Raw genomic sequence first — 7,380 nt, forward strand, 5'->3', positions numbered from 1 at the left:
ACCAGTACATAGTATTGATTCTAAGATGGACAGAAAGGGTTTTAAAAAATTAAACTAAAACTATGGCATCTTGCCAAATGATGAATCACACACACAAAAGTATTATTTAATTACAGCATTTATTATTCATATTATCAGAAAAGAGGGTGCCCAGTCATATAAATTGGGGCAATTGTTAGTACCTGAATAGGATCTTTGTTGTATTATATAATTCATGGATTATTCAAAGAACTAGAGGAAGATCTTTGATAAATTGGTAGTTCCTTTAGAAAGACCTTATAGAGGGACATGAATAAGAGGGCATGACTAGAGGTACTTGCACTGATCATAAAACCAGTAAAACATTGTTCACAGGTCCATGCACAATATAGAGTACATAGTCGGTCCATACATAGTAAATGGAATTTATTTCTCAAAGAAAGTATTAAGTAATACCTAAATGTTATATAATACATACGTTATTATATAATGCAGACTTTCAATAGTAGATGAAATGAGTGAAGCCTAGCTCAAAGTCTTAAATATACCATCTCTAGGCAAGAAATCAGAAAAGCATATGGGATTTTGGGAAAGAAACCTTGTTACCAGTTCCAGATCATAGGAAAACCATTCACCTTTCTAGGCTTTAGTTTAAATAAGATAATATTGAAGATCCCTCCTAATTAACATAAAACAGTAATAACAAGTAGTTTCAAAATGCTTACTTGGTGCAGAACACCAAGCTAAGGGCTGGAGATAAATTGTAACAGAACACCATAGTCTCTGTCTTCAAGAACCATACAACCTAGGAGGAGAATACTATTTGTGCACAAATAACAATAATACAAGATAAAAATTTTAAATGGTTAAATGTGAACAAGACAAGTAGAAAAAGAATAGCTGAATAAATTCACTGAGAAGGGATTACTTCTTACTGGAGGGATCATGAAAAGTTTCATTTTGAAAAAGCACCTAAGCTGGACCTTGAAAAAAAGAAAGGATATCAATTGGGTGATATGAGTATGTGTATGTGTAGGGGAAGGCACAGGAGTTCATCCTAGGCACAGGGGCTAGAATGTGTAGTTGTAGAAAGGTGAATAAAGGCAAGAAAAAAATTGAACAAAAGGGTGGATGCAAAGGTTGGTTGTAACCATACTATGAAAGCTAGGACAAGGAGTTTGTGTTCTAATGTAGCATCTTTTTTGTAATCAGTACTATGGAGATGGGGGACTCAAAGAAAATGCTACACTTGTGTTTAGCATTTGGTGGTCTTTTTAAGTTGCCTTTTTTTCCTTCTAGGAGAAAGAAGCTGGAAGAGAAGAAGAATTCTCTGTCCATCTTGTTCCCAATACTCCAGGAAGAAGTGGGAAGGCAGGAGCGGCTTCTGGACAGCCATCACTCCTTTTCATTCTTCTGTGACTCTGCAAACTCTAGCTCTGTGAAATAGATTTCAAAGCTAAAAAGTGATAGATGGCATTTTTGATGTTGCAGAGTAGTCAGAGTTTAACTTTCCACCTCTATTGCCTGTTTAAAAAGAGATATCTCAAAGCTTGTATTCCTATTAAGCTAATAAATGATACCTTCTTCTTTGTGGAGAAGGCAGAGAAATGAGAGAGAAACTGATCCCATTCTTCCACTGCAGGCAGGTCAGAAAGCTGCCACCTTACAATCTTTGTCTTCCAATTATTTGCCATTGTTTTCATTACTTATGATCTGTTGTTTGCCTTTGAATAGAATTAAATTTAATAATCCCTAAATTCTCATCTGGTATGGACAATGATGGCAATAAGTAGAGATTTTTGATACTTGTAATAAAGAAATCAGTGTGAGGAGAGAGGAAAGACCTACATTGATTATGTTTGGAAGTTCCAAAGGCAATGGAGGCATACTGCAGCATGCCCCTGGGGTACAGATAATCACAAGTTTTCATAAACAGGAGAAACTATATAAATATAGAGGAATTAAATGGAATAGATACATATCCCTATAAATGAGAGAAGAGTCTGGTTGTGTTTTGTTAGCCAACTGAACTTTATATTGTCATATATCCTGGAATTCCTTTCTTCTTTAGCAGAAATTGATGACAGAGTGAATGGTGTGCTGGGCCTGAAGTCAGGAAGACCTGGATTCAAAACCAGCATTAGACACTTGCTAGCTGAATGACCTTAGACAAAACAGTTAACCTCTATTTGCTTCAGGTTTCTCAACTGAAAAATGGAAATAACATTTACCTCCCAGGGTTGTTGTGAGGAGCAAATGAGATAATATTTGTAAAACACTTAGCACACTCCTCAGCATGTAGTAAATGCTTGATAAATGCTTATTTCTTTCCTTCCTTTCCTTGTCCTATTTCTACTCATCCCTTTCAAACCCCAATTCCCAATGGTACATTTCATATGCCTTCTCCATTCCTCATTGCCAGCTGCTGAGCACCACTGGAAGTGGTCTCACAATTATGTTGAATGAATCCATAACAAATCTTTTGGAATTTCAACTGAGTCCTCACTGTCACACAACAATCTTTCAACTTCTTATTAAACTCCCATGGTATCTATTCCTACTGTTCCTTAGTCAAACTATACCAAAGTATATTTGAGGATATCACCTCAAACTTTACCAAGGAACTTGCTAAGTTTCCCCACTCTCCAATATTTTACCCATTATTCCTTGGAGTAACAGAAGACACGGCTGGAAAGAATGATGGGGACCAAAAACTAGAAGGACTTTGAATATCAGGCTGAAAAGTTTGGGAATGATTATGTGGGGAACAGGGAACCCTTGAAGACTGTTGAAAATGTACAGTGGAATATTAAAAAACCTAGCGATTCAGCTGAAATTTGGCAGCAGTCGCAAAGGCAGAAGTATCCTCATCCCCTGTGGTCCTTGTTCCGTGCTCTCTTGCTTGTTTCTAAGAGCATGATCTCTGATGCAAGGGCTTTCACAACACAAAAGTACCTGAATCATGGTCACCAAAGGATGTGAACCATTCCAGGAAAACTGATTGTTTGCTCTAATTTTAGAGGGGGAAGTAGTCTCACTTGCCTTGGCCAACCCCTCTTCTTGTACCTTTGATCCCACCTTCTTCTGTCTTCTCTAGACTGACTCCTTAATCTTTCAGTCACCCTATCTCTAATTTTGACTCTCATTATTTATTGGCTCTTTATCTGATGCTTACAAACCTGCACAGATCTCCCCCAACCTTAAAAAAGAACTTTTCATTTGATTTTGCCATCCCTTCAAACTCAGTTTTGCCTTGATCCAACATTCTACAAAGTAACCTGAGTTTGGAGAAGTCACAAGATTACTCCATCCTCTAAGAGTCAGACAAGGTAAAGAATGTTATAGAACAACCTCTTTCTCACTTTTTCCTCAGTGCCTCTTGATTGTCTCCCAGTTCCTTTTGTCCAACATTCACCTACAATTCACTGTCTCCTGATTCCCTCCTCCGTTAAGCACCCAACTTCACCATCTTGTCCCATTTTTCATTCCCTCCAAACTGTATATTAATTGAGTAAAGACCAAAGTTCTGAATTCTTAGTTAATGAGAGCCTTTAAACTGGTTTGTTTTGCAAGCATATGCACAGCCAAATAAATTATTTCTCTGAGTGATGCTTGGTCTCTTTATTTCAACATAATATTCTCTGTCTTTCACTTTCCCCTTTCCTTTTCTTTGCCTGTCTTTCCATCTGTTTCTTCTCCTCCTTTTTCACTCCCTTTTCCTTCTCAGCTCCAAATTTTCATTCATTCTCTGCCTCATCTAGCCTTTATTTCTCTCCTGAGATCCAAACTTGTATCACCAACTACCTGCCAGATATTTCCCCTATATGACCTATAGGTATATTAGACGCAAATGTCCAAAACAGAACTTCCTATTTTCCTCATTAAGTCCATCTCTTTATAAATGTCTGTCTGCTGTCAAAGGCAGCACCATGCTTCAAGTCATCCATATTTGTAAGCTCTGAATCATCCTTGACCCCATATCCTCCCTCTCCCCAAAAATGCAGTTACCAATTCAACCCTCATAACTTTTCACACCCGTCTATCCCCTTTTCCTCACTCACATGGACACCATCTATATTCTAGCAATCATCACTTCTGACTGTGTTGGCCTTTCTGCCACAAGTCTCTTCCTGTTCCTATCCATCTTCTATAAAGCTACCAAATTGATAGTCTGAAGGCAAAGGGCTGACATATCACTCTCTCCTGCTCAAAAAGCTCAGGTATAAGGAATGTCTATCAACTGGGAAATGGCTGAACAGGTTATGATATATGATTGTAAATGAAAACTTTTTGGAGGCAGAGTCAAGATGGTGGCATAGAAGCATCAAAAGTTCAGACCTCTGAAATCCCTTCCTTACCAATTACAAACTAAGTGCTCCTAAAGGACTGAAAAATCAAACCCAACAACAGGACAGAGCCAAGGAACCCTCTTGCTGGACTCAACTTAAAAGATATGCCCCCCCAAAAGCCTGAATTCAAAAACACTTCAGTTTAAGGGGAAGAAAGAAGGAAGGTACCAGGACCCCTCTTCCACTTTGAGCACTGAGCCTCCAGTGGTAGCTGGAACCTCTGGGTGGGCACAGGTCCTTGTCTGGAGGGAGTACATTGTGGGCAAAGCTGTGCCAGGCTCAGAGCATTGAACACAGGTGGTGGGGAAGCAGTTGGAGAAGAAATGCAGAGCGGGCAGCCTAGCTGCAGCAGCAGAGACACTCCATATTGCTCCCCCCAACCCAAGGTTTTGGCCTCAGGGCACACCCAGCTCTGCAAGTTCAACTTGACTGGGCTTAATCTCATAAAATCCTTCAGCAGACAGGGAAACTCAAGCTCCAACACCCCTTGCCCACAAACTGCATTGAGAGATTTGCTGACTAAACTTCAAGGGGGAAGGCTGACAGAAAATCCCAAAACCACAGATCTAATACACAATGAGAGGAGCAAGAGTGCAGGCAACTATAGGGGGGAAAGAAGGGGCAAATATGAGCAAACAACAGAAAAATAAAAATGAAATTACAATCAACAGCTTCTACCCAGGCAATGAACAAGGAACAAATGCAAAAGAGAAGGATAAAGGAACACCAAGCAAAAACACAGAAACTCCAGCAAATTGGACACAGGCCTTGAAAGAACTCAAAATACAATTTAAAACACAATTAAGAGAGGCTGAAGACAACTGGGAAAAGAACTTAAAAAGCAAGAGAAATCATCTGGAAACAGAGGCACTTGAACTAACACAAGAAAATAGTGCCATGAAAGCCAAAATTAATCATCTTGAAAAAGAGGCAAAGGAGATTAAAGATGAGGCAAGGAAGATGAAAGATGACCTCCAAAGAAAATCTGACCAGAAGGAGAAGGATGACTAAAAAGCCAGGGATGAAATCCAATCATGAAAAACCAGAATATAACAATTAAAAGCAAGTGACTTCACAAGGCAGCAGGAAACTATAAAACAAAATCAAAAGAATGAAAAAATGAAGAAAATATGAAGCACCTCATTCACAAAACAGAAGATTTAGAAAATTATTCCAGGAGAGACAACTTAAGGATCATTGGTCTACTGGAAGACCATGACAAAAGAAAAAGCCTGGACATCATCCTACAGGAAATTATCCAAGAAAACTGCCCCAATATTCTAGAAGAAAAGGGAAAAGTGGAGATTGAAAGAATCCACAGATCACCTCCTGTACTTAATCCCCAACTGACAACACCCAGGAATGTTATAGCGAAATTCAAGAACTATTAGACCAAGGAAAAAATATTACAAGCTGCTAAGAAGAAGTCATTCATATACCAAGGAATTACAGTGAGGATTACACAGGATCTGGCTGCATGTACACTGAAGGACAGAAAGGCATGGAATATGATATTCTGAAAAGAAAGGAAAATATAATATTACAGGGGTAAATTTGGTCATTTAACAAAATAGAAGAATTCCAAGCATTTGTAAAGAAAAGACCAGACCTGAACAGAAAATTTGATGTCCAAACACAAGAGAATCATCAAAAGGTAATTAAGAGGGGGCAGCTGGGTGGCTCAGTGGATTGAGATCCAGGCCTAGAGACAGGAGGTCCTGGGTTCAAATCTGGCCTTGGACACTTCTCGGCTATGTGACCCTGGGCAAGTCACTCGACTCTCATTGCCTAGCCCTTACCACTCTTCTGCCTTGGAGCCAATACAGAGTATTGGCTCCAAGACAGAAGGTAAGGGTTTTTTTTTAAGTAATTAAGAAAGGGGGAGAAAGAAAACAACAAAAAAAACTTTTTTAAAGATACCCAATAAGTTAAAATTATATGTATCCCTATAAGAAAAGAGGTCATTGGTAACTCTTAAAAATTGTTATCACCTGGGCAGCTAAAAGAATTACACTTAGAGGGAACAGTGACAAACTTTATAGGATGAAATGGCAAGACATAAATACGTATATAGATATATGTATGCATAAATACATATACATGTGTATGTACATATATATGTATAAAAATAGAACTTAAAAAAGAGGTTAATACTAAAAAATGGGAAAAGAAACAAAAAGGGGTAAATGTATATGTCACAAAGAAGCTCATGGTGGGAGGGGGGAGAACATCATTACACTGGAAGGGTAAAGAGGTTGGAGACAGGAAATACTCAATTCTTACATGCATTGAAATTGACTCAAAGAGGGAAGAACAATCAAATACATTTGGGCAGAGAATTGATTTGCACCCTATAGGGAAGTAGAAGGGTAACAAATGGACTGGTGGGGAGGGAAGCAATACAAGGGAGGGAGAAGGTGGGGGTAGTTTAAAAAGGCTGTAAAGAAAATAAGAGAGGAATAATAAGGGGGGTAGAAAGGAAAGTAAAATAAGTATGGGAATTAGGGAGACTGGTTAAAAATAAAACATTGGTGTAGAAGGAAATAGTGAAAGAAGAAAAGGCAGGACTAAGAGTGGAAATCAAAATGCTGGGAAATACAGAACTCAGAATATGAATGGAATGAACTCACCAATAAAACTCAAGTGAATAGCAGAGTGGATTAGAAACCAAAACTCTACCATATGCTGACTACAAGAAATACACATGAGGAAGTTAGACACACATAGGGTAAAAGTAAGAGGATGGAGTCAAATCTTTTGGGCATCAACTGATAAAAAGAAGGCAGGAGTCCCAATCATGATATCTGACAAAGTCAAAGTAAAAATAGATCTAGTCAAAAGAGATAGGGAAGGTAATTACATCCTGATAAAAGGCAGTATAGACAATGAGGAAATATCAGTACTCAACATGTATGCCCCAAATGGCATAGCATCCAAATTTCTAAAGGAGAAACTAGTGGAACTCAAGGATAAAACAGATAGAAAAACTATACTAGTGGGAGACCTGAACCTTCCTCTATCAGAACTAGATAAATCAAACCAAAAAATAAAT

General features: G+C 38.4%; 1 long non-coding RNA gene across 1 annotated transcript in view; it reads left to right on the plus strand.

The window, feature by feature from the left end:
* LOC130456362 (uncharacterized) overlaps positions 1-3,588 on the plus strand; it is a 77,587-nt gene extending 73,999 nt beyond the window's left edge. The window contains exon 2 of the long non-coding RNA XR_008915107.1: positions 1,279-3,588. This is a non-coding gene — a long non-coding RNA (uncharacterized LOC130456362). The remainder of the gene's footprint in view (positions 1-1,278) is intronic.
* The last annotated feature ends 3,792 nt before the right edge of the window (positions 3,589-7,380 follow it).

The sequence above is a fragment of the Monodelphis domestica genome, chromosome 1, assembly GCF_027887165.1.
Source record: "Monodelphis domestica isolate mMonDom1 chromosome 1, mMonDom1.pri, whole genome shotgun sequence".
Classification (NCBI taxonomy): domain Eukaryota; kingdom Metazoa; phylum Chordata; class Mammalia; order Didelphimorphia; family Didelphidae; genus Monodelphis; species Monodelphis domestica.